This window comes from Anas platyrhynchos, chromosome 2 (genome assembly GCF_047663525.1).
Source record: "Anas platyrhynchos isolate ZD024472 breed Pekin duck chromosome 2, IASCAAS_PekinDuck_T2T, whole genome shotgun sequence".
NCBI lineage: Eukaryota > Metazoa > Chordata > Aves > Anseriformes > Anatidae > Anas > Anas platyrhynchos.
The window spans coordinates 5,716,358-5,740,250 of record NC_092588.1 but is presented as its reverse complement, the minus strand read 5'-3'; the positions used below and the strand labels follow the sequence as shown (position 1 = coordinate 5,740,250).

The window sequence follows — 23,893 nt, the reverse complement described above, 5'->3', positions numbered from 1 at the left end:
AATTTAACAGTGCCTGGTAATCTTAGTCTGAGAAATGAATTTGGCTCTATTACTGGAAGATGGAGTATAATTTATTTACAATTGTTTCTGAAAATTCTAACTATTCATAAACAACAATTACAACTTTAAGGCCAGCATTGCCCCATTTGATTAAATGAATGAACATTTTATTTACTTTTCTTTGAAAACTGATACATATTTTCAATAAGAACAATAACTGCATTAATTATTTTGGACTTTGCCTTCTTATTTTTAAACTGAAATAAGGGAATTGAAACCAAAATAAAATCTCTGATCTATGGTTATGTTCAGATTTATCTACAGCAACTGAAGAGGTCACTTTCCAAAGCACCTGCCAAGCCATTCCAACTGTGCTTGCCATCCCAGAACAGTAAATTAATAGGGACCAGGTATAGGGATTAAAGTTGAAAATGGGGAAAATAAATAAATAAAGGCTTTCACAGTTTTGGCTTTTTATTTTCATTATTTTTTGGTGGACAGGACAACGCATTTCATTTTATTTCCTTCATTTCATTTTTCTTTGTCTTTCTCTTCTTTATTTAATTCCTTCTCTTCTTCTTTTTCATAATGAAAAACTCAAGTCCCACAAAAAAAAAAAAAAGAACAAGAAGAAAAAGCCAACAGATTTAGCTACTTACAAATATGCAGAATGTTCATTCTGGCAAATTGCACCATTTTTCTGGTGTTCAGCAATGTTAGCTGCTGTTAGATTTCATTGTCCCACATCGGCGTCTGCTACAGAATTACAGAAATATGTTAAATATATAGAAAGAACTAATTAGCATTTCAATTTTTTGCATAGCTTTTTTATTTATCTTTCTCATTTTTAATAGGATAGGATCAGGAATCAGCTCTTTTCTGATTCCACTGGGTGAGTTTCAATACTGCCAGGCAATCGATAAAGAGTTCATTGGAGAAGGGACCAATTCTACTTCTGTGAATTAATTGGAAGCCAGTTACAAAGTTGTTAGCCTGGTTCAGAATGCCCAGTAGCATCTTCTTCTGAGTAACAGTTTTTAAAAATATATATAAAAAAGAGAGGAATAAAATACACACCAGTGCTAACGTACACAACAACATTATTATGAACAGAATAAATACTTTAAAAGATCAATATCTATGCCTGATAATTGTTACACCTTTACAACAGCTTTTATTCCCATCACATTTTCTTCCACATGACTTCAGTTCATGAACATCAGGTGCTCTGTCAGCTAATGTCAACTTCTGCAGCAGGAAAGAGGAGCCTCATGACACACACTTCCAGGCAGAAGCCTTGTGCCATCGCATTGCTTAATACACCTGATGTGTGCATAAATCAGGTTGTCATATCTCATGGCGTCCACTCCAGTTCTGCCATGCTCCATCCCAGTAGCCTGCTCCAGCAGAAAATGATTATGGGTCCCCCTGCTATGTATAGGTAGAGCCAACATACCAACAAATCTTTTGCAAAGGAGCCTTCTCTATTACAAGCAGGCAACTTGCTTTCATAAGAGAGGGATTAAAGGAAGAACATATGATATATGCTTCTAAGAGCAACAGAAAATCCAAATCAAAGGACTGAAGAAACTTTTTACTTCACATATCTTGAGCCTTAGTAATACCTACATGAAGAGCAGAAATTTCAGACAAGTACACTGCTGGAGCAACTGAGGAAACAGCACTTTTTTATCTAAAATCTTTGTGCATATTCTGGTTTCAAATATCAACCTTTTTGGGATGTTCAGGATGACTCAGATTTCAATATAGGGATTTGTTCCCACCTATGGTTTTCGTCATAATTATAATAATCATTATTCATGATGATTGGAAAATTGATCAATAAGTAAGACTCATGTCCCCTTAAACAACCTTATTTTTAGTTTAATTAAAAACATTATACTGAAATTAAAAAAAAAAAAAAAAATCTAATTATTTTCATCTTTTTTTTTTTTTCTTTCCAGTCCTACTTCAGCATTCTATAGGTATGAGGTAGGAACTACACTCTTTTTTTTTTTTTTTTCTCCAACATTTATTTCTGTTTGCTGCATTGAATATTAAAGAGGAGGTTATTATTTTTGATTCCTAAAGCATACGTCTGGCTCATTGAAAGACAAATCTCTGATGGGGAATAGGTTGCATAACAGCATAACATACATAGCTATTCTGTTCAGGCCAGACTGTTGCTGAACCTAGCATGGGAGAGTAAGAAGATCAAGACAGGAAACAATAGATGTTTAGCAGAGACATACTGAAATTAGTATGGGAGAAAGCAGCCTAGTGCAATAGCATGGGCCTTCCTGATAACACGTTAGAGGGTTGTTACACTAATCTTTCTCTCATTAGTTCATTCTCTGTGGTTTGACACAACTTCAGGCCTCATGAGTTAAACAGGCTAAAGCGATGGTGGAGTCCTGCCATGTACAGTTATTTCCCTCTGTATGGAGCAATTAGAAAACACTAATGAGCATCCCATGAGGATACCCTAAAGAGCTTCACTGCTGAGTATCTTATGTACAGCAGCAAAGAACAGTGGGAAGTAAGGCTTGGAAATGTTTATAAACTTGATCACTCTTGCCTCCAGTTTAACCTATAACTGCAGTGCAGTAAGCACTGCCAGCTTCTGATTTCCATGCAGAAGTAAGACCCTTAATTCATATTAAAAAAATATAATAATGATAATAATAATAAATTGAACAGACTATTAAGCCTCATCCTACTTGTGGTGGCAACAGTAAAGCAAATGGAATTGCAGACGAGGATTTAGACTGTAATCATTTTTAGTAAAAATTAAGGCCAAAACCCAACCCCTGTAACCTGAAAAGGGTGAAAAAATGAATTTGATGAACAGTCAGATGAAGACAGAACAGAGTGAGACTGGTAGGCAATGGAAGAAAAGAGGAAGGAACAATGGAGATTAATTACACGGCTTGACTTAAACTTATAGTTTGAGTCCTAAGTGAAAGACCACTCGGATGATCCAGAGCTTACTTTTCTCTTTCTTATTGTTCTCTGTATTAAAACCTTAGCATCCAAACCTAGACATGAAAACTATCTTCATAAAATAAGAATACCAATTTCCTTCATATGATTCCATCATCAGGATCAGAATAACTAGCAACTGAAATAACAATAAAGCTTTTTCTTCTATCATATATATGTCTAAGGTGCCATTACCCCCTTTTTTTTTTCAAGCAATGGACTTACAGACTTACAGGTATTTGCATTTTTGCAAAGCAGATTACTTTAAGGTACTATATGTGCATAGATAATACAGATGATTTGCATCTCTGTGAATAAATCTAGTTATTTATGTTGAATAGCACTCTCTCAGCATAAAACACTAAAGCTTCATTAGCACAGATATAATGTTTATTGTAACATAATTTTAAGATGGATTTTACATACCTGTCTTTTTTAAAAAGCTAACATTGCTTTGGCTAAGGAATATATGAAATTATAAGAAATAGCTTCCTTTTTTTTTTTTCGCTATAAAGAGCAACAAAATCTAATGAATTCTTTGTAAGCACCTAGGAAGTAACAAGGAGTCAAGCTTTGTCAACAACAAAATGTGTCAAACCATTTATTTATTATTTTTCCCTCCTGTAAAATGGTTTGTGGACTAAGCAGAAGCTATAAAGATCACATTTTGACTTTGGAAAAGCTTTTGACACGGTCTTACAGGTTATTTTCCTGAATAAACCCGAGAAATCTGGATTGGAGTAAACTACCAGTAGGTGCAAAGACAATTAGAAAACTGTACCCAGGAATTAGATATCAGTCATTCATAGTCAAAACAGGGGGAGTGCTGGGCATCATCCAACAGGGGTCTGCCTTCATTTTGGAACTACTCAATAGTTTTGTTAATGACCCAGACGATGGAATGGAAAGTGCACTTATTAAATCTGCAGGTGACAACAGCTTCAAGAAGCTCAAGAACAAGACTGGAATTCAAAATGACGCTGACACATAAGAGAGATGGTTGGAAAAAATATGATGAAATTCATTAGGGACTCATGCAAAGTATAGCACTTCACAGGCATAATCAGCTGTAAAAAAAATCAGAATGGAGACCAGCTGCCTTAGCAGCCATTACACAGAAAAGGATTTAGACATTATAGTGGGTCACAAATGAACACTGTCAACACTGTCATCCTCTTCCAACCCCTTCCTCCATACTAAATATAAAACCAGTAGTATAACCTTCAAAATCATGTGCTATTATCCTTCCAATTTATTCGGCACTGGGAGGTCTCTTGTAGAACAACATACCCAAGAGAGATATGGACCAAAGCCAGAGGACAGAACTGAGAGTGATCACATACCTGAAACCATGATATTTTAGGAAAGACTGGGAAAAAAAAACAAAAAAACTGTTCAGCCAAGGAAAAGATTGGGAACATTCCTGGCATCAGTCTTCAGCTCCTGAAAACAAGAAAACAAGATATAAATGTCCACAGGTCCACAGAGGGCATCATAAGAACAACCAACCTAAATTCTAAATTTTAGGTCAGAGGTTGGACTCGATGATGTTGAGGTCTCTTCCAACCTAGTAATTCTGTGATTCTGTGATTCTGTAAATTCTAAAAGGAAAAAAATGACATTAGATTTCAGGACGAACATTATAGAAGCAGAGGAACAGGTGTCACAGAGTCAAATCCTCTGTTATCAGTTAAAATCAGTTAAATCCTCTGATATACCGGGATAGATGTTCCAGTGGGTACCAGGGACCATGCCCCGTTATAGACCACCATCATTGCTGAGCTCACAAAGACTGAGACTTTGTAGCCCCCGTCTGTGTCCCCTCTGTATCAACTGCTAAATCTGGGAATGCTTGTCTAAAGCCAGAAGCTATATAGGTTTCTCCCTAGCACTTGCTGAAAGAGTATTTGGCCCTCCCTAAAGAAGAATCATCTGGGGAGAAAAAAAAATAAAATAAAATAAAAATTCAGTGCAGCCTCTGATGAAGAATAGCTGGTAGAGTTCATCAGAAGCTTCTAGAGCCAGCTGTAAGTCAGAGGTTCCTGTACTTATAGTTCTCCAGCAGTAACTAGCACTCTGGACTTATAAGAGTTCCCACGAGCCCCCTGACAGAACCCAGAAGTTCCTGGGAGATCTCAAAGCAATGTGCAGAAACTGCTGTGCTATGTCTGTCAGCTGCTTGGAACAGCAAATAGCAAATTTCACAGTAGATTTTAATTTTGAGAACCTATTTTTTAATGGAGCTTTCTACAGGGTGTAAAAATAACATTTAACTTGCATTTTTGAGTTTTTGTAGCTGCTGCTATTTTTTAATTGGGAAGTTGTGGTAACCCTCAGCAGGTTGGGAAATCTGCTTGGATTCTCTTAGGTATTTGGTGAGATCAACAATACCTTTGTTATTTGAGAAGTCCAGAACCAGTTCCTTCAGTACTAAAGAAACAAAGAAGTTATGTGAGCAAAAGTAGCTTAAACAACAACCAGAGACTAATGCTACAAACTATTATGTTATAATCCGTTTCTGTAAATCATCTGTATACATGGTCACTGTCTCTTCAGAATACCATTGCTATGAAAGATCACAACTGGACATTTTGGATATGAGTGAAAAAGCAGTGAATATTCTGTGTTTTATCCTGTAACAGTTTTCATATGTAATAGTATTGTTGGAGGAGGAAATTAGGTCTTCAGGGGGTCCTAATCACTAGGCTACAGACTTATGCTCCCACTTGTGCTCTGCCTGGTTTCATGAATCTCAAATTATTTAGCTATCTAGTAGATTACTTTCCTCAGGAGGGAGTAAAGAATAACAATATGCACAAATTCCCTCATTTCCCCATTCTGTTCAACATCTAGACAGTTGAAGTAGCTTACTCAGAAAAATGAGAGATATAGGACTGAATGTACACAGGTAGAAGTGAGTATCAGTACGCAGTCTCCCACCTCGTGGGACAATGCAACAACTTCATTAGAAAAACAAAAAAAAATAATAAAAAAAAAATAAAAAATAAAAAATAAAAAAAAAAAAAAACAGGGCAGAAACTAAAAATTGATGATGCCCCAAAGTTCTGCCTTGTGTGAGGCTCTCTGTGGAAATACTTAAAAGATCACACTCTTCCAGGAAGGATCCTGATGAAATAAAATGAGCTGGGTGGCAAGTAACACAGCTCTGCCAGGACAGATATATTTCTTGGCACTGAAGAGGAACTTAAGGCAGCTAGGGAAATTTTGGGTAAATGAGTAAATAAAGTTCCTGTTGCATTTAGATACCTTCAGATCTAGGGTTAAATCTCCTGAGGCAAAGTTTGACTGCATTGTGTGAAAAATCACTTCCTCTTGTTTGCTTTGAAACTAGAAATTGTTACATTTGTTGAAGTGTAGGTTTAGCACTGAGAAGAAGAGGGGACAACTAGTCCCTGTTCCCCTTCCACAGACCACCCATGAGTTTGCAGACCTTCTGTACTCCTCAGAACCTGCCTGTCACCAAAGTGATAGTAATAAGTAATTTTCCTTTTTAGGTACAGGGGGTGATTTCATTGTTTAACAAAAACTAAAAAAAAAAAAAAAAAAAAAAAAGAAACAAAAAAAAAAACACACACACAAAAAAAAAAAAAAACTGGCAAGACTGTATATTCTTATGGTTACTATTAATTAAGAACACTAATTACAATCCTTGGTCACCTCATCTTGGCAAGATATTCCTTGACATTCCGTAATATATTCCTTCATATATTTCCTTGCTCAGCCGGTTAGTGAGCCTACCAAGAGGGTGCCACAATAGACCTGCTATTCATGAACAGAGAAGGACTGGTGGGAGATGTGGTGGTCGAGAGTTGTCTTGGTCAGAGTGACCACAAAATGGTAGAGTTCTCAATTCCGGGTGAAGTCAGGAGGGGGGGTCAGTAAAACTGCTACCTTGGACTTCTGGAGGGCAGACTTTGAACTGTTCAGGATGCTGGCAAGGAGGGTCTCTTGTGAGTCAATCCTGAAGGGCAGAAGGGTCCAGGAAGACTGAATCCTTCTCAGAAAGGAAGTCTTCAAGGAGCAGGCTGTCCCTGTGTGCCATAAGATGAGATGGAAGTGAAGAACAGTGTGGCTAAATGGGGAACATTTGCTGAGTCCCCAGGAGAAAAAGAGAATTTATGTCCAGTGGAAGAAGGGACAGGCAACTCAGAGAGAGTACAAGGAAGTTGCTAGTATATGCAGGTGAAAAAAAATCAGAAAGGCCAGCATGAGCTCAATCTGGCCACTGTGGTGAAAGACTACAAGAAATGTTTTAAAAAATATATTAACAGTAAGAAAAGGGCTGAGGAGAATCTCTATCCTTTACTGGATGCAGTGGGGAACATGACTACTGAGGATAAGGAAAAGGCTAAGGTTCTTAATGCCTTCTTTATATCTGTCTGTAGCCAGACCAGTTATCCTCGGAGTACTCAGCCTCCTGACCTGGAAGTCTGGGTTGGGAGCAGAAGAAACCCCCATGGTTCAGGTGGAAAGAGCTAGAGACCTTCTTCTCCATCTGGACTGTCACAAGTTCATGGGGCCAGATGGAGTCCACACAAGGGTGCTGAGGGAGCTGGTGGATGTGATTGCTGGGCCACTTTCAATCATCTATCATCATTCATGGTCAACAGGAGAGCTCTCAGATGATGGGAGACTTGCTAATGCGACACCTATACATCTATAAGAAGGGTCACAAGGAGGACCCAGGGAACTATAGGCCTGTCAGCCTGATCTCAATGCCAGGGAAGGTTATGGAACAAATCATCCTGAGTGCAATCACACAGCATGTGCAAGACAAACAGGAGATCAGGCCCAGCCAGCACAGATTCATGAGAGGCAAGTCCTGCCTGACCAATCTCATCTTCTGACCAGGTGACCCACTTGGTGAATGAGGGAAGGGTGTCGATGTAGTCTACCTAGACTTCAGCAAGGCCTTTGACATGTCTCCCACAGTATTCTCCTGAAGAAGCTGGCAGCCCATGGCTTGGACAGGTACTTTATTTACTGGGTTAAAAACTGTCTGGATGACTGGACCCAGAGATTGATGCTGAACAGAGTGAAATCCAGCTGATGACAGGTCACCAGTAGTGTTCCCAAGGGGTCAGTGTTGGGGCCCATCTTTAATATCTTTATTGATTTCAGTGAGGGAATTGAGTGCACCCTCAGTAAGTTTGCAGACAACACCAAGCTGGGGGGAAATGTTGATCTGCTGAAGGGCAGAAAGGCCCTACAGAGGGACCTGGAAACCTTAATGATTCAATGATATTTCTTTAGAACCCAGTATAAATGTTTCAGGAAAATAAGTTACCATATACCTGCACAGAAAGCCAAACTAACCTTCTCCTTCCAGCAGAAAGTTTGTCCCTTCTCACATCCTTCATATTTCTAAGGCACATCACAGGGACTGTAAGCCAAATAATAAGCCCTAAGTTATATATGACAGTACAGAAAACTCTTCTAACTTTTTATGCTGGCATGATGAACTGGTGACCTTGCTACTTCGTGGCCTAAATCCACAAGCCTTCGTCGTGCAAGTCTTCCTTGTGAGATGTTAATTTTACTCCATTCATATTATCTAATGAGAATGTCAGCTTAGAGTTTCTGAGAATTACTGAGAGAAAAAAGTGGGCACTTTCTACTAAATGGCAGTGGAATTTCTTTGGTGGATCAGAAAGAAACAGGCTGTGCACTGCTTCCTATGAATTGACCTTCAATGCAAATCAAACAGAGGAAAAAAATACATCATCACGGTGTTAGTAATTTGAACAGACAACACTAAGCAAATCTAAGCTAAAATATTCACAGCAATAATAGTTATGCTACATTACCCTTTTTGAAAACACAAAAATTGACAGTGTAGTAGTTTTGACAAACTAAAATCACTTTGCCTATATTATATCAATTTTTTTTGTTTGTTTTGTTTTGTTTCGTTTGGGGGAAGGTGGTGTGGGAATAAAAGAAAACAATTCGACCTTCCAATTTACTTATGTGGATAAACGTGAAGAGTATTATGATAGCATTAAATATGAACCCTTCCAAAAGGGAGAACTCTCCTCTTGTTCTTCATAGACACAGTAGCTACAGGAGTAGGGACCTGATCTGTAATCCAGACTCTAAACCATTAATGAAGCATATAAAGTAAAATATAAATGCTAGCCCATTCCATCGGGATTTGCCAACTGAACTGTTCACTGAACACATGCTAATCAATTCCCACATAGTGTACATTCACTGCCCACTCTAATGTAGTAATCTCATACACTTAGGAGCAAATATTTTTCAAAGGATTTGAAGCAGAAGATGCAATTTTGTCAGTGAATATAGATAACGTGGTACAACTGATTCCTTTAGGAGATGTGAGTCTACGGTTGAAAGCTGAAGTCTAGACAAGAGCTACATCACTGGCATTTTAGAAGTATTGTATTACAGCCTCAGCTGGCATAAAATGGCATGCACAGTGGAGCTAGAGTGATTTACACCTGCAGAAAATCTGGCCAGCTTTAAAGATTTGTTTATGAAGGTAAAAAGCAAGTAACAAACAGAAATCACTTTTATCCTCATTTTTTTTTTTTATATATATAATCTGTCAAAAGCCAAGAAAGAAAAGTGAGAGCAAACTGCTGTGATTGAAACAAAGGCTGGGGTAGCAAACAATTACTAGAAAACAGCATAAGCAAATTAAAATGGAAAGAAAATGCCACAGACTACTACTGTGTTGCATTCTTTGGAGAATCAACTTGCAATGGATTAGCACAAATGTTCCTTGATTCATCATCATGTTCTCCAGTTCAGCAAGCGCAAACTGATACTTTGGAATGGAGGTAGTCCGCAGTAAATGCTGTAATTTGTGACTGTGTGACAGCAAATGAAACTCGGCAAGTGGGCCAAGCTATCTGAAGCAAAACAATAATAGCTTGGTGAGCATATTAGGCAACCCTGGAGGAGAGCATATGAAAGATTCAGGCAATAAGGAGAATGTATGTATTTTAGATGTTAGGCAACCCTATTCTCAAGGCATTACAAGCAATGAGAACATCCAGAAAGTGCATCTGGGTTCGGCAGAAACATATTCACCCCTGGTAAACACATTTCCCAATAATACTTTTTTGAGGGAAAAAAAAGGTATATCACCCTGGCTAGTAGATTCTTTTTAGATAGCATCTGGCTAGAGGTAAATTGTATTATGAGACCTTTGTCTAGTTTTTATGATTTATGGGTTCAGTTTCATCAGATCTAGGATATAGCATTTATTGGGTACTATATGCTCTGAGAATTTATGTTGCATAGTGAAACATCATGTCTGTATATTTTTTCTCAGTAATCTCTGATAATACCCAAATGGGCTTTTTATTTTAAACATCTGGACAGCCGTATGGTTTGTGAGAATTAAGGTGCTAAGTGAAGAAAACAGCACAGCCATAAAACCTTTCGAATAAACAAAGCTTTCTTTGGAACATTAACTTCTTTACAGAGAAATCTTCTCTGTTCCTAAAAATGCACTTAGTACTTTATGTCTTAATCTCAAGGTAACACTTTTCTTTTACAAATAATCTCAAGGCATTTAATGGTACCATTACTGTAGAAAACTATGAGATATTTGCATAAAAGGCACATCACCAAAAGAGATGTACAAAAAAGCTCTATTTTTTTCTTCTAGCTTTTGTCTTTGTTTCATCCTAAAAGCAGGAAAATACTGTTCAGCAGGGTGTTCTTTTCTACTCAGTAATAACACTGTCAGCTTTGTCATAAAAATGGCTAAAGGTGTAATTTAGGGAAATTTGTCTGCATACTAATAATTGACTTTCTATTTGTTGACATTGAAATCCAAAAGAGGGAGGGAGAGAATGCAATTTATTCAGTTCTTTGGTGGAACCTGTCTTTATGTGTGTGCACATCTGTGTCTGTGCATGTCTGCATGTGTAGTTCAAAATCATATGTAGAGCTACATTCCCATGCGTAAATAATACATTGTTCAAGGTGTCAATAGAGGGTTTTTTTATTATTATTATGTATATTTTATATAGGTATATATATGCATTTGTATATATATATATATACATGAGACTATCTCCTTCAATAATACAAGAATTCAAAATATCTAGAATTGAATATTCTGGCAGCCTTCCTTTTTTTGCAATGCACTTTTATTCATGAATGATATTTCTATTATAAAATAACATGATTTTATCTTATTTAGGAAAGGAATTAATTCCACTGAAATAAAGCTTGGGTTCATGTGTTGACTCATTGTCATGCATTTATGTTTATTAAATGCAGTGGAACAGTGTGGATATGTAGAGTTTGTTTGGATAACCATGATTTGCAAAACTAGATCCTGAATGGAAATTAGTTAGCTAGGTCATACTTGACCTACATTGCATCATCTGTTGTGACAGGGCTTCCTATGCATTTCTTTAGAGGCAATTAGAAAAGCAGATTCTAATGTGTAGAGATTTTTTCTTTGGCATTCTTAAAAGTAGCTGTCTGCCTGTACATGGCTCTGGTAAAAATTAGATTGCGTATATATAAGGGATTTATGTAAAAGACAATGTTCAGAATTCTTCAGCTCAATTTCATTTTGAATGAGATCTTAAAACAGATTCCTTTTTTTTTTTTTTTTTTTTTTTTTTTTTTGGAGGGGGGGTTGTTTTTTGTTTGTTTTTCGCAAAAATCATTTTGGAAATTTGAAGGAATCATTTTGCTAAAGGATAAACTAGAATGCCTTGGTAAGACTGACTAGCATGACCTGGGAAAAAAAAAAAAGAAAAAAGTAAATAAATGATTTTGATCAGTACTAGGCCTAGAAATGGAAGAAACTGTTCAGGGACAAGTTCTAGTACTACTGTATACCACTAAACTTGTCTGCATGTATGGGAGCTGATAAATAGTGCTGATATCTTTGGCCTGCTTTCAAGCTAGTAATCATAAGTACTTTGTGAACCCACCAGTGAGAAGCCAGTGGAAAGCCACTAAGACAATCAATGCACAGCATATGAAGAGAAGAGGGATTATTCATCCAACAGAAGAGGAGGGTAACGGCAGATCAAACGGCTCCCACCATTACATAAAAGAGGCTTTCAAATAAGACAGATCCAAACTCTTAGAGGTATTTAATGGAAGAAATAGGCACAGTGGTCAAAAATTCAAAAAAGGTAATTAGGAAATTAGGAAAATATTTGCCCACAGGAAAGGTGATGAATAATGGGAAGGATTTGCCCTGTGAGGGTGTGATATCTCCACCCTTGGAATTTTTCTGTACAGGACTGGACAAGATTCTCTGCAACTTGACTTAACTTTAGAGATGGCCATATTTTTGATGGAGGAGTTGGGCTAGAAACTGCCAAATGTTCCTTTCAACATAAGTGTTTTTAACAATTTTACTTAGCTAAGAACATCAGTGCAGAGTCCATGCACCTTTTAAAGTCAAAGGAAAGAATATCTTTCTGAAGGAATCGGTCCTTCACTGATTACAGAAGCCAAATTCAGCTCATATTTTAACTCAGATTCCATTATTAGATACTCAAGCTTTGTCCAAACATGATGCCAGTGTGCTGGTCTGGAAAAGTATTCAGCATAAGGATTAAAGGGAACATGGGCAATGACTCAATCCTAATGGGTAGAGTGCATGTTTTGTCATCCTTCTCATCTTCTGTTCAGATGTTCTGCTTTGTTTTCCATCTGCAGAGAGGGAAAGATCCGACTGGATAGAATACAGAAAACACAGTGCCAGCAGTACAGTGCACTGACCCAATTTGAACCTTTGCTGGTAATAAAGTAAATGCAAAGTAGCATTAGCAAACAGCCCAAACCTGATCCCTAAGGCAAAACCTCGTTTCATCTGAAGGTCACATTCCATGTTTGTTTCTACAAATACAGTATGAATATTTGTGCAGATTGAAGACTGTTCTAATGTATAGGACGTGACTGATGATACATTGTGTGTGTGTGTGTCTGTGTGTGATCAAAGTTTTTAGACTGTCTCATTCCAGGTATTTATTAATGAAAAAGGGAGGAAAATTAACTTTCTGGATCACTGATCTTTATATAGATATTTTTATGAGAAGGAAAGAAACAACCCAAGTATCCAGTCTAAACATAGTTCATCCTTTGTGAAAGGCTGGTGCTGCAAACCTCTTCCTAGGTTGTACGGGCTAAGTATTTGCTAAGTTATCCCAAAGATGGCAAGAGACTACATGGCTATGTGTATATTTTCAGGCCTGACCCTTAAATCCTGAGTTTAGTCCTTTGTGTTTTCCCCAAGGAAGTGGTTAAGGTCATAACAAGCAAAAGAAATCTGGAAGCATTTTCCTGTATTTTCTTCCATGCATTAGAGGTTTTGCTGCCGTCTGTATGGGCTCTTAAGAAATGGGCTGTCTGAGCACAGTGACTCTTTCACTTCAAGAAACCTCAAAATAAATAATTTAATTGATTTAACTGAGGCTTACATTATCAGCTGATCCACAGCCTGAGGTGGAATATGGCAAGAAAGCATCAGGTTGCTTCTCTGGAATTCCAAGTGGAAATCCAATAAAGAAGGCTATATGGTATAGGCAGCAAAAGTCCTTGCATTACCAAATGAGGTGTGTCAGGTGTAGACACTCCAGAAAGTTTTTGAAAGCAAAGGCAAATGACTTATATTTAACACCAGAGTAAAGAACAGACAGTTAAAGGGGTGCACAGCTGTTAGACCTGTTGAAAGAAAGAAGTTTCAGTTTTCAGCACTATGCGGTCTGTCCCTGCACAGGTGATGGCTGGGAGCTGTAGGACCTCTGTGGGGAGGACAGGGCCCAGCTGAGCCCTGCCCTAAGCTGGTGGCGCCTTGGGGAAACCAGATTTCCGAAAGGGCAGAGCAGGCACAGGCCGAGGAGGAGGCCCAAGGCGAGGGAGAAGCAGCAGAGGGCCCAGGCCCTAGGAGGAGGAGGGCAGGAGGGGCTCCAGGCCCACAGGCAGCAGGGATTCCCCGGCAGCCCTGCAGAGCCCCCGCTGGAGCAGATCTCCACCCTGCAGCCCGGGGAGGGCCCACGCCGCAGCAGGGGGACATTTCCCGAGGGAGCTGAGGCCGTGGGGAGCCCCCGCGGGAGCAGGGTGTTCCTGAAGGGCTGCAGCACAGGGCAGGGCCCCTGCTGGAGCAGGGCCACGGGTGAGGAGGAAGGGGCAGCCAAGAGGGGCTGGGGGAGCTGAGCGTAGTCCCCATCCCATCCCATCCCATCTGGGGAACAGTGGTCGTGATGAAGGGAGGATGTTGGAACTAGGAAAGAGTTATTGGGGAAAGATGTTTTAGTTCTGTTTCTTAGCAGTGGTTCTATTTTAATTGTCAATAAAACAAATTATTTTTCCCTGAGTCCACTCTGTTTTGCCCTTGATCATAATTAGTAGGTCAACTCTCTGTCACTTCCTCAGCTCATGAGCTTTTTCATCCTCATTTCTCCCTGCCCTGTTGAGGAGGTGTAGTGAGCAAGCAGCTGCCTTGGGAGTTTGGCCCATTGTCAAAGTTTACCCAAAACATGCTGATACGCCTGGGTGACCACAGATGACTTCTAAGTGGTACACAGAAGATAAAAAGCAAGGCTTTTGTCAATAGGCTTACATGGCTTACATGCCTCTCTCTCAAAAAAATAAAATAAAATAAAATAAAATAAAATAAAATAAAATAAAATAAAATAAAATAAAATTAAAGGTGCATATGATCAAAATAACATTTTAAATAACAATCTGCAGGGATCTGAACAGGACAAAATGGTGTTAAATGAAAATGACTAGGTTCTATGGCTCAGAGAGCAACAAATCATTATTCCTATTAAATCTCACTCAAAAAAGGGAGTACAACAACTAACAATTGCATAACAGGCAATGAGAGACTCCTCAAATGCTCTCCATCTGTCACTTTCCTAATACCAATCTTATTTGAGAAGATATTTTGGGGGATGGAGGGGTGAAAGGGACATTTACATTTTGACACTTTTTTTTCTCTAGTCCTCGACTGGGAAGCCACCAAAGTATTCAATAGTGACAGATGGAGTGGTAATGGATAGTGAGTTCTAGAGGTACCACTAGCCATAAGGCAAAGTCTAGAAGAATAACATCTCCTTGTAAGCCACCCTCAAAGAGTGCAGCCAGTGGAATTTTAATTTAATTACACTCAGAGCAACTTTTCCTACTCCCCAACTTGCATAAATGCCAGGCACAGATTGGCCTTCAGTTTGTCCTGCATTTTAAGAAGGGTGCAAGAGAAAACATAATAGTAAAAGCAGAGACAACTAGCAAAAAAATGTAAAATAAATAAATAAATAAAAAGATATCTTCTAATGTTACCTGTTTCAAATGACAGTTTCAGAGACAGCTCATTTGAGTAGTCTTCACTAGGTCCCTGATGGGCTCATCGTCTGTGGCCTTGCCATTGAACTGGAGGGACCTGGGATTGCTTCTTTAAATTCTAGCACAAATGAAAGACCTCTTTAAAGTCAGCAGACCCCACTGCTGACTACCTATTAACTCTCACCTACAAAGACTATCAGACATTGATTAGTTCAGAGGGAGATACTGGGAGAACAAACACCTACCTTCTGCACCCAGCAAATGGGCACATACTGTTAAATGAGGATGGCTAGTATTGGCCTTATCAAAATTTCTCTCCTTTTCTTCTCCTCTACTTTCTATTGCAAATAAAAAAGGAAAACAAAACCCAGAAAAAGGAAAAAAAAATCTTCTATGAATCTATTTATTTTTTTATTTATTTTCTGAGGGCATATTTTGATAAAGGTTTAGTGTGAAAGTTTTAATGTTTGTTGAAGTCTAGCACAGAACTGCCTGTATCTATCAAGGTAGTATCTTCCACAGCACAAATCTAATATGACAGGACAGAAACACTCTTTCCCTTTTAGTCTTAGATTTTATTTATAATAGCACGGTAACAGCAGTGTTATGCCAAAAACTTCTGGTCTGAGAAACAAAAAGGAAAAGATGCTGGGTAAGAACTGAGGATAAGAAAACAGGGGCAGGGTTATTTCTTTTACAACTCAACATTCAAGTTCAAGTGTCTTCATAGCATGTGAGGCATCTACAGCCTTATTCCCATATTTTATATAAGAGGAAACAAAAGAGAAAATAAGAACTTTTCCTCTTTTTTCTGTTTCTGTACATTCTATAATATGTTAGCCACTTCTCATTTTGAATTGATCCAGTTCTCACTGTTGTTTATACTTGGGAGGTTGATAGCTCCAGGGAATATGTCAGTAATTAGAAAGTCATGTTGTACTCTTTCTTTCTTTTTGTGTTGGATCTTCTGGGTCACATAAACTCTGGAGATTTCTGCCAGTGTCTGAAGAATATTTTCTGACTGTTTTTGAATCACACTGTCTTTAATAAATATTACAAAATTGCTAATTTTTTACATGGTCACCATTCACATGCAAAGCAGACACTTCAGCTGGCACTTCAGCTAGTAAGAGGAAGAAATGGGCAATGGGAGACATGGGATACGGAGAGTGAAGTTATTGATTGAACTCAGAGTCCTCCTTTGTCTATGAAGTGAATTTTGCTGGCTCCACTTTATTTTTGAATGGTGAAAAAGGTCACAGTCAAAAAAAAATAAAGGGGGGGGGAGAGAAAAAGAAAAGATCCTCTGTGGGATGTTCTATGTATACACAGAAAGAAGTTGCTCTCTGTTCAAGAAATTCATAAAGACTTGCTTCTGCCTCAGTGCTCACCTTTCTGCATAGAGGGCAGGACTCATCTGACCAAGTGAAAATCTCTGCAATATAGATTTATCTATAGACAAATTGTCTATTTGCCAGAGTTGTCTAGGCTACCTCAAACATCAAGTAACAGGCAATGGGAGAAAAAGAGAATTAACACTGATTCTTGTATGAATCTCTGAAAATGGCCCTTTCTTCCTACTGTAGAAAAGTCAATTCAGCCCTTAAGATGTGATGATGCTCATAAAATCAGCCTGAGATCGTCTACAATGAGTTTAAGAGGGCATATGTACATCTAGGACAGGAAATTAACTTATGGAAAGAGAACTACTTAACTTAATTCCTACCTCCACTTTCTGTGACAAAATGAAAAGAATAAACTTGTCACATCTAAAGTTACACAATGAAAACCACACTGAGAAAACTAAATACATTATCTGAAATTAAGGAAAGTCTGTTATCCTTCTGGACCTCTGGTGGTAAATATAGTCGCTCAATTCAATAACTTGAACAGATGTTCAGTGCTATTTCAGATGTCTTGGAGTGTCTCAGCTGTCTCTTAGCTGTCCCCTCACAAGGTTCACACCTCCCTTAGATCTTGTGTCGTATTTGTAAGTCATATGCAGATGTCTCGAATATCCCAGAGTATCTCTGATGGTACTAATATTTTTAGAAAGTTAAACTTAGTTTTATTCTAAGTGTCAACATTTTAATGCATAGGCTTTAAAAATGTATTCTACAAGTACTCCTACCTCAATGAGGTCTTTTTATTCTGAAAGATAATATTTTGAGGCCTGGATTTTGTAAGCCTAAGATTTGAAATATTTTGCCTCTGTATCTGATGTGTTCTGTTCATTCCAAGACACTCTAGAAAGTAAAAAAGTAAGCTAGTCTTTTCAAACAAGGGCTGGCAACAGAAAAAAAAAATAAAATATATATATATATATATTTGTATATGTGTATATATATATATATATATATATTTCTTCCATGCTGTTTTGAGGTGTTCTGTAGGAAATGCTTGACAGAGAGCTGCCCTGATGTCCTTGTCCCAGAGTTCCCTCTCCCATGCCAAAGCTGTTACTGTCTCTTGTCTATCACGCTCCATCCCAGAAGTGGTTGCATTAAATGGATGAATGAAGTGATTCCTGCACAGACAGAATTGACAATTGCCACAGGAATCCTTGGAAGAAAAGAAAATGCTGTATATGGGAAAAATATTTTGGTTTGAAATATTTAAGAGAAAAACAAGGCTTATTTATTTTTATTATTATTTTTTTTTCAGGCAACATTTTCTTACAGCTCCTTCCTGTGACAGAAAACATCATGCTTTGTCTGTCCTGCTGTAATACAGTGAGTGACATTGCTAATACAAAGTGACTAGACTAAAGCAAACCAATGGGATGCAGCCAGCACAGTTCTGTTGATGGCTCCAAAGTTGCTCCTGGGACTGTCAAGCAGTTAAGCTGCAAATGGGTTATTTGCTGTGCCGTGCTCCTTGACATATAATGTTCTTTGCATTGCTGCACAAAGAAGGAGGGGGGGGAAACACTACTTGCCTTTTTACTGAGATTTCATTCCTGCACAAAGGCATATGATTTAGGCTTTGTTTTTGTTTTGGTTCAAATTATTTTCCAAATAACACCATGATTTGGGAAACACAATAAATGGTGGGAATAATGTACACCTCCAGAATGCTGTGCATGAGAACACATTATTTTGAAACCACTGCGTTAGGTCTACACTGGCCTTTGTATTCCACCACATCATTCATGGTACAAGTTAATTACATACTTTCACTGTGCTGCTTTCTTTCTTACCACACAAGATAATACAATTCTGAACTCATTTAAGCAAAGTGCTTTTCTCCCTATTATGTATTGTGCCAAACAGTAAATAATAGTAATTAATAAAAAAAAAAAAAAAAAGAAAACACAGCAGAGTTCAGCAAAGTCACTTCTTGTTTTTATTAATAAAGAATAACAAGATTCTTTTGAGTGCTGTGCATAATGTTCCTCTGCTGTTTCCAAAATACCATGCGGGCCACAGCCAATCACTTCTTGAGACAGGCAGACAGTGACAATGAAGACCTTAATATGTTTTCCTCAGAATGCCCCAGAATTATTTTTTTTTTTTTAATGACATAATGGGTAAACTGTAAGCACATCGCTAGTATTTACAGAATCAGAAACAGGTGCAGGTGTTACCAGAAATTTATCGATTATCCTGGGCACGGACATGCCAACTAGCTTGTTGTGATCTCCTCTTCTGTCATTTTAGTCTGATTAACTGCTCGTCTGGGCTTCCTCCTTTTACCACCATATTTCTTCAAACCCTTCTCCATCAGTTCCATGTAAGACACACAAATATCCTTTTATTTATGGACATACCTGCCTTTATCTATGTCTGAGATAGGACATGTGTTAGGACACTTGATTATTCCCAGACTGGATTTTTGCTGCCTTCTGGAACACAATATTGTTAGAGGTTGATATGTTCAAGGTATAATAAGGAGTTTCTGTATTTCATTACTCCTGCACAGGAGATTGTATTGGTCAGCAACATCAGCTTCCTTTCAGTAACCTGTGCCATCAACAAGGATAGACTTATTCTGTTTGCCTCTGTAAAGAATGTTGTAGGTAGTAGCATAGGGAGCTGAAGAGGGTGGTAGCCACCAATTGCCAAATCAGTTGGAAAGGAGAGCAGGTTGCAATTCCAAAATGTCATTAGCAACTGGATGCTTCCAAGGGTGATGACCTGAGGCGACCAAGAGGAAGAGAAGGCACTGGGAGAGAATTTTGAAAGGAAAAAGTTGTTGCACAGGCATATAAAAAATAAAAAATTAAGATTACCCTCTCTAACTTGCTATGTAATTGACACTTCATTAGATGCACGTATGGAGCATAGTTGTAATGATGTTCTCCATCAACAAACGACTCATTCCACTAACTTGTAACTCTGCTAAGTCATTTTCACTAATGTGAAATACAGAAACAATATCACCCACATTTTTCTGGTAAACAGCCTCTTCTTCAGAAGTTTCTTTCCTGCTTTTGATATTCAGAAAAGTTCAGATACAGCTTTCACCACGGTTTGCAACATAGAGCTGATCCCAGAGGCTTTATCTGTAATGTGCAGGTGTCTGCCACTTGTCTTAAGGAACTAGCTAACAGATAACAGCAATAGTATGTCAAACTCTGCAGATAAGCAGGTCTCTTGAGATGGGACAAAGTTGCATCTGCCCACTTATAACTACCTAATTCAGAGTTATAAGTGCTTCAGGTATAAATTAGTAATAGCAGCACTAAATTAGAGCTGCTATTACTATCAGCAGGTGAAACAATAATTCTATAACTTAGAAAATGTTTGAAGTATTTGATAATAATGCATCTCAATGTAGACCTCTCCCAGTACTTTATTCTGGTAGCAATTAATTTTTTTGTTGTTAGTGCTAATGTACTATACTTCGGGTGTTGTTTATAAATAAGTGTTTTGTAGTCTAGGAGAGTAATTGTTTCATCATTCATTTTCAGTCACAAAAGCCAAAGGTGCCTTTTATACTAACAAATTGACTCCAGTCTGCTAGCATTTAAATGGTCAAGCTAGGCTTTAAAATTAGAAGCATTTAGATGAATGACCAGGAATTTTCACTTTGACTAATGCTTTTTTTTTTTTTTTTTTTTCAGTCTCACTTTCACTGAGGAAATTAAACAGGTTAATGAGCAGCTGGGAGCTGTGCTTAAATTCCTAATGGAAGTTCTGTTTTGGTGAAAAAAAAAATGGTAAAAAAATGCTAAAAATGCTATATCTATAGAAGTCGAAAAACCTGTATATTTTACATGCTCAGAGATTTCTATTACTGGCTAAAAATAATAGATTATTGCACAACGTCGATTTAGAAAAGCAAATATTTTACATACATGTTCTTTGTGATATTAATCAGGTCAACACCACACGGGGACCTAAGAGCATTGCTTTTATTATTGTAGAATTATAGATACAGACCAAGATTCCTGAGTTGGGAAGTCTGAGTTGGAAATGTATTGATTCAGTGTTAATCAAGATTCATTCACGGTGTCAGTATGTTTGTCACTCTTGGCTTTGGCAAATAAAATATTATTTCTATTTTAACCCTTTCATTTCATTAATTCCTTATATCAGCTGTTTCAAAACACAAAATTATTCCAGCACCAATTTTATTGGCTCTTATAGGTAGAGTTGTTAGTATTGCCTTTGTGTAAGACTATTCAATAAATTAAATCTAAGACTATTTTCAGCTGCTCCTAAATTTTAAATCTCTAAACTGAAATTGTGAATTCTGAGTTTATTTCTTCCTGGGCTATTTTTTTGTTGAGTTTTCTCAATGTTAGTTGACTTGTTTGTTTGTTTGTTGTGTGCATTTTTAAATGGTTTTGTGTTCTCTTCATTTAGTTCTGTATCCTCCATATTGAGCCTAAAAATAAGCAAGTAGTCAGCCATATTATCACACCTAACAGAATACTTAAAACTGATAGATGTATTAAATATTGATGTTCATCCTTGCAGTTACAAGCACGTCTTGAATTACGTTCTAGAATTGATCTCAGCAAGCTAGTTTAAATCTGAATTATACAAATTGATGGCAGGCCATGAATTGCAGGCTGGGAAGGGAGGTTATATAGAAGATAGGTGCTAAAATCATATGAAAATAGTGACTGGCCATTTCAGAACAGAGGCAAGAACCAAAAATGAATTTTGAGTGTTAACAGGGAGAAAATAATTATCTTGAACTCCTTTCTAACCAAAATCTCAGTAAAAATACTGAGAAATTTTGCATTATATAATTCTTATTTTGCATGGATTAGTTTACCTCTTGTGCTATCTACAGTACAGTGTTTCTATTAAAAGATTCTATAAAGAACATCCTCAAACTTAACAACTCTACAAAAAAAAAAGTGCCTTGTCTCCCTGAAAAGATTATTACAAAACAGAATGCCTTCTTGGGGATAAAGCAACAAACAGTTCAGGAAGTGCTCGATATGGAGAGCTGATACCTTTTTTTAGGTGTGAGTGATTTGAATACCAGGTCCTTTACCTAAGAAGGTATACCAGAAATATTTTTTCCTCTAGGAAATAAAGTCAGAAAACAAAGAATTGTACTAGTACTACTACTACTCCCTTGCTTAGTAAGGAGCGCCTTCCAGTTGAAAGAAAATAGAAAACAACAAAGCTCATCTGTTGGCATTCAAATTTGGCATCTGGGAAGGGCTCACCTGATGTAATCATTTTGCTTTTCTTCCTTTCAGTGTGTGACACTGTCTGCTCTCAGAGAAAGTATTTCAGACCCCTGCTCTAAATGGAAATGGATGGTTTTTGTTTTAAGCAACATTTTATTTTGTTTATACTGTTGTTGCTCATATTATGCTGAATTGACTTGTTGAAGAAGTGTCTCATGGAAGAAATGTCTCGTGGAAGCAGTGCAAAGACCAACAGTGACTTCAGTGAACTCTCAAAGAAACTTATTCATGTTGGAAGAACTACTCTTTATAAGTTTCTCTTGCCTCTCCATCACACTGTACATTTACATTAACAGCCTTGATATGATGATGGTTTGATTTCCCCACTCAAACACACAACAACCTACTCAAATTTACATTCCACATAAAATTCATTTATATTATTATAATTCAATTTTTTCTCTCTCTCTCCTTAATAAACTCAGTAAACTTAGCTGTGATTGCAGCAATAGCACTTTCATACAGGATTTCAATTTACAATTGAAAAAAAAAAAAAAGAGAGAGAGAGGGAGAGAAAAAATAGATATGGAGGTTTATGATGAAGCATTCATACCTGCTGAATAATTTCCCTAAGTAGAACATTGATTCTTGTAGTACGGGTGACAGACAAACAGGAACAAAAATATTAACGTTCATCTTACAGCAAAAAGGGGCAAGAGAAGTATACAGAATTGAAAAGGACCTTAAAAATAAAATGTTAGTCCTGTAAATTCACTCTGCAGACGACTTGTCCCTGTCTTTATTTGACTGATTTTGAACTTACTTGCTCAGTGAATCCAAGACCAGCAGGAACCCCTTGTCTGATGACAAACAATTTCACTTCCCAAACCATTTGAAGTCCAATAACTTATTCTCCTAGAAAGTACTCAGAACTTGACAGAACTACGTAGATACTGGTTGTAAATGGGCTATTTACTTTTCTTCCAAATGATTTGGTAGGATGAATACAGCACACAGTGTATTTCATTATAAAGGGATTTCCTGGAAAGAGGACAAGCAGCTGCTTGAGTCTTTGTTCTGCCTGCTGCAGAACTCTCTGGAAGGAAGGATACTGTTTGCCAAGGAGCAGCTGGAAAATAGCTGGGCAGAGGAGGAATGAAAGAGATCTTGTGGATGTCTATAGCACAAAAGTAGGGGAAGAAGGGACTGTGCTACGAAAATACCCCACAGTAGCAAAGAGTTTGATAAAGACGATGACTCCCTTTGTGAGGGGCAGTGGTTCCTGCATCATGGGAAGACAATGAAGAGTGTTGGTTGTAAAGCAGGATAGAACAACTTTGCCGGTACACTTGATAAAGGAAAATAATTTTCCTACTGTTCTGATGTGGTGTTTATGCATTTTCATACAAGCTTAGGGGATAGATACATCTTTTATCTTGGTGCAGGAGGTAGGAAACATTTCCAACTCATATTTCTGGTTGGAAAGGGGAAGGAAATGTTAACACTACTTTCAGGACTGCAGTCTTACTCTCAGTCTGACCAGTCCGGCACAAAGACATAAATTTACCTCCTTACTTTCCTCTGAAACATACATCCAAGAGCTGTGTTAGTCTCCTTTGCTGTAGCTTTGTACTGGGATCTCACTATGCACTGCACATTGCTGCTACCTCTGCTCCTTTTCAGTCTCGCTGCTCTTCAATTTTTTCAAGAACTATAAACATTTCTTTATCATCAACTCAGACCTTTCAGTATGGATGTATTATTAACACATTTTGTTTGAAGAATTTCTGCTTTCCTGGCAGTCAGGCTCTTCATAAATGCCCCAACATCATTCTCATTTCCCTGTAGTCAATCTTCATAGCATCTACAGGATTGGCAGCAGGATTTGTATTCTTAGTCACTAAATGTTCACAAATGTTTCTGGTGTAGCTCTTTATATTGTAGCCACCTAAATGTGTCTGACTCTACAACTGAATTCCACCTCTGTTATCTATAGGTTGG

The 23,893-nt window shown here is 37.7% G+C and overlaps 1 long non-coding RNA gene across 1 annotated transcript; it reads right to left on the bottom strand.

Annotated features, from left to right (window-relative positions):
• Window positions 1-530: 530 nt before the first annotated feature.
• Window positions 531-22,976, bottom strand: LOC140001685 (uncharacterized). Its single transcript, XR_011807164.1, has 3 exons — window positions 22,716-22,976; window positions 4,326-4,425; window positions 531-756 (listed from the first exon to the last, which is right to left on the bottom strand). It is a non-coding gene; the product is annotated as an uncharacterized lncRNA (long non-coding RNA).
• Between the last annotated feature and the right edge of the window lie 917 nt (window positions 22,977-23,893).